This window comes from Lactuca virosa, chromosome 6 (assembly GCF_052849685.1).
Source record: "Lactuca virosa cultivar CGN04683 chromosome 6, Lactuca_virosa_CGN04683_v6, whole genome shotgun sequence".
NCBI classification, from domain to species: domain Eukaryota; kingdom Viridiplantae; phylum Streptophyta; class Magnoliopsida; order Asterales; family Asteraceae; genus Lactuca; species Lactuca virosa.
The window spans coordinates 142,901,889-142,906,252 of record NC_136431.1 but is presented as its reverse complement, the minus strand read 5'-3'; positions in this window follow the sequence as shown (position 1 = coordinate 142,906,252).

Below are 4,364 nucleotides of genomic sequence, written 5' to 3'. Positions count from 1 at the left end.
GCAAGAAGGGACACACAGCTCGATTCTGCAAAGGACCAGTCCAACCAACCAATCAAGCTCCTGGGGAGGGTGCTGGTCAAGCCTGTTATGGCTGTGGAGAGGTTGGGCACTTCAAGAGAGATTGTCCCAAGGCAACAACAGGTGGCAATGCAGGAAGGGTGCTGGCAATGGGCCAGGAGGAAGCGATCGCTGATCCTACCGTTGTTACGGGTACGTTCCTCCTTGACAACTCTCATGCATGCATTCTTTTCGATTCTGGTGCAGAGAGGATTTTTGTTAGTCATGCATTCAAGCATCTAATCAAATGTAAATCCCAACCTTTAACCGAAACGTTCACCGTCGAGATGGCTAACGGAGAGAAAGAAAGGGCGAACGACATATTCATAGGCTGTACTCTTACCTTAGGCAATCATTCCTTTCCTATCGATCTTATGTCGGTATCTATCAAGAGTTTCGATGTCATTATCGGTATGGATTGGTTGAGCCCCAATCGTGCTGATATCCTTTGCTTCGATAAAGCCATCCGTCTCAACTTTCCCTCTGGCGAAACCCTCATGATTTATGGTGATAAACTCAGTTTGAACCTTCGTATCATCTCGTACATCAAAGCTCAGAAGTATCTGCTGAAGGAATACCATGCATTTCTAGCTCATGTGGTTGATGGCACGAAAAAGGTTAAAGACCTCGAGAGCATCCCCGAAGTCTGCAACTTTCCTGATGTCTTCCCCGAAGATCTCCCAGGAATTCCTCCCGAGCGTTAAGTCGAGTTTCGCATCGACTTAATCCCCGGAGCTACTCCTGTAGCTAAATCTCCCTATCGTCTAGCTCCGGCAGAAATGCAAGAATTATCCAGCCAGCTTAATGAACTGATCAGCAAAGGGTTCATAAGGCCGAGTTCCTCACCTTGGGGAGCTCCGATCTTATTCGTGAAAAAGAAAGATGGATCCTTTCGGATGTGAATTGACTACCGAGAACTGAACAAGCTGACCATCAAGAACCGATATCCCTTACCCAGAATCGATGATCTCTTTGACCAACTTCAGGGAGCCAGTTATTTCTCAAAGATAGATCTAAGATCAGGGTACCATCAGTTGCGAGTTCACGAGAATGATGTGCCCAAGACAGCATTCCTAACTCGCTATGGACACTACAAATTTGTAGTAATGCCCTTTGGTCTGACCAACGCACCGGCAGTATTCATGGACCTGATGAATCGAGTGTACCGCCCTTTCCTGGACAAGTTCATGATCGTGTTCATCGATGATATACTTGTCTATTCTCGGAGTGAGAACGATCATAAACAGCACTTGAGGCAGGTGCTGGAAACATTAAGAGCGGAGAAGCTTTATGCAAAATTTTCAAAGTGTGAGTTCTGGATCAGGAAGGAGAATTTCCTTGGTCACGTGGTTAGCAAGGAAGGTATACACGTGGACCCTTCCAAAATCAAAGCGATAGAGAATTGGTCTGCACCAAAGACACCCACAGAAATCCGGTAATTCTTGGGTCTCGCGGGCTATTATCGCAGGTTTATCCAGAATTTCTCTAGAATCGCTAAGCCTTTAACTACCCTGACACAAAAGGGTGTAACCTTTAGTTGGGGAGTCAAGTAAGACACTGCGTTTCAAACATCGAAGTAGGCCCTATGCAGCGCACCTATCTTGTCCCTGCCCGAAGGGACGGAAGACTTCGTGGTCTATTGCGATGCATCCAATCAGGGCCTAGGCTGTGTGCTCATGCAGCGAGGAAAGGTCATCGCCTATGCCTCGAGGAAGTTAAAAACACACGAAGTCAATTACACAACTCACGATTTAGAGTTGGGAGCAGTGGTCTTTGCGTTAAAGATCTGGAGACATTATCTCTACGGAACCAAGTGCACTATCTTCACCGACCATAAGAGCTTGTAGCATATCCTTGATCAGAAGGAGTTAAACATGAGACAGCGACGATGGGTAGAGCTACTCAGTGACTACGAGTGCGAAATTCATTACCATCCCGGCAAGGACAATGTGGTAGCAGATGCCCTCAACCGAAAGGAGTATTCAGGGTGTAAGGTGAAGGCACTAACAATGACCATCCATTCCCATATGTCCGCGCAGATCAGAGAGGCTCAGCTGGAAGCCTTAAAACTCGAGAACATGGCAGACGAAGCCTTGCGGGGAATGGAAAAGAACATAGAGGTCAAGGGAGATGGAGTTTACTATTTCATGGACCGTATCTGGACCCCAAAGTATGGTGGTTACAGAGAAGTTGTCATGAACGAAGCTCACAAGACGAGATACTCCGTTCACCCAGGGTCAGATAAAATGTATCTGGATCTCAAACGACTCTATTGGTGGCCAAACATGAAAGCAGAAATTGCTACCTTCATGGGCAAGTGTTTGACTTGTGCCAAGGTGAAGGTAGAATATCAAAATCCCTCAGGTTTGCTTCAGCAGCCGGAAATACCTGAGTGGAAGTGGTAAATGATCACCATGGATTTTATCACCAAATTACCCAGATCTCTGAGCGGGCACGACACCGTCTGGGTAATTGTCGATCGGTTGACTAAATCCGCCCACTTCCTGCCAATCAAAGAAAACTTCAAGATGAAGAGACTCACACTGATCTACATTCAAGAGATAGTTCGCCTTCATGGAGTACCTGTATCCATTATCTCCGACCGAGATAGCAGGTTTACCTCGAGATTCTGGCAATCACTACAGAAGGCTCTTGGAACTAAATTGGATATGAGCACGGCTTATCATCCGCAGACTGATGGACAGAGTGAGAGAACAATTCAGACATTGGAAGATATGTTGAGAGCCTGCGTCATCCACTTCGGCGCGTCATGGGACACTCATCTTCCTTTGGTTGAATTTTCCTACAACAACAGCTACCATACCAGTATCAAGGCTGCGCCGTTTGAAGCCCTCTATGGCCGCAAGTGCAGATCCCCTCTGTGCTGGGCTGAAGTGGGTGACACGCAGCTAGTCAAGGGTCAAGTCCCTGACAGCACTCTCACCGGTCCTGAAATTATCCGAGAGACGACTGAAAAGATCGTGCAAATCCGAGAACGACTGAAAGCATCACGAGATAGACAAAAGAGCTACGCCGATAAGAGACGAAAACCCTTGGAATTCCAGGTCGGTGACCGCGTCCTTCTGAAGGTCTCGCCCTGGAAAGGCATGATACGTTTCGGAAAACGTGGAAAGCTAAACCCAAGGTACGTTGGACTATTTGAGATCCTTGCTAGGATCGGTCCCGTAGCATACAAACTCCAGTTACCACGAGAGCTCAGCAACATCCATCCTGTCTTCCACGTGTCGAACCTAAAGAAGTGTCTGTCCGATGAGACACTTGTGATTCCTCTCGACGAGATCGAATTAGACAAGGGTCTACACTTCGTGGAAGAACCTGTCGAAATCATGGATCGGGAAGTCAAACGTACAAAACAGAGTCGCATCCTGATAGTGAAGGTCCGCTGGAATGCCAAGCGGGGTCCTGAATTCACTTGGGAGCGCGAGGATTCAATGAAGCAGAAGTACCCCCATCTCTTTCCAAGTTCATGATTGTACTTTATTTTTGAATTTCGGGACGAAATTCCCTCTAACGGGGGGATGATGTGACAACCTGCAAACTTCAATCTTGTACAATTAGTCAATTCAATCATTATTCAACTTGTTTTGTCGATTTTTGGTACTATCTAGGGGTTCATTTAAGTGTTCTAAGCTCGATTTTGACAAAGGTTGAGATTAGGAATGAGTCAGCATGCCACATAGTGAGAAAACCGGGCCATACACGCCTTTTGGAGGAGTGTACGGCCGTACACATGAATGTGCGGCCGCACACCCACTCCCTTGGCAGCACACTCACTTTTGGGCAGCACCCTTACCCCTATATAAAGGGTAGCCTCCTTCCTTTCATTCCTTTAACACCTTGGCAGCACACAACATCATTTCCTCTCAAGTTTCTTCAACCGCAAACCCTCCAAAGCTTCAAGAACGTGAGTAATTCATCCTTTAACTTGATAACCATGAAAGACCACTCTATCTAGACCTTAAGTGTGCAAAATCGACATGCTCTTCGTGTATGGAAGAGAGTGCGGCCGCACACCCCCTTTAAGGTGGCCGCACACTCTTAAAACACCCTCCAAAGTGAGAGTTTGACTTCCATATTCGAGATAGACATGACCCTAGCCTTGTTGTACCTTGGAAATGACATTTTGGACATTTTTGTGTGGGGTGTAGCACCACACACACCTGTGTACGACCGCACACACACTTGTGCCGCAGCACACTCCAAGTGTGCGGCAGCACACCCAAGTGTGCGACCACACACTCATTCTAGGACCATAAACCCACTTCTAAGACTCTAAGCTTGTACTA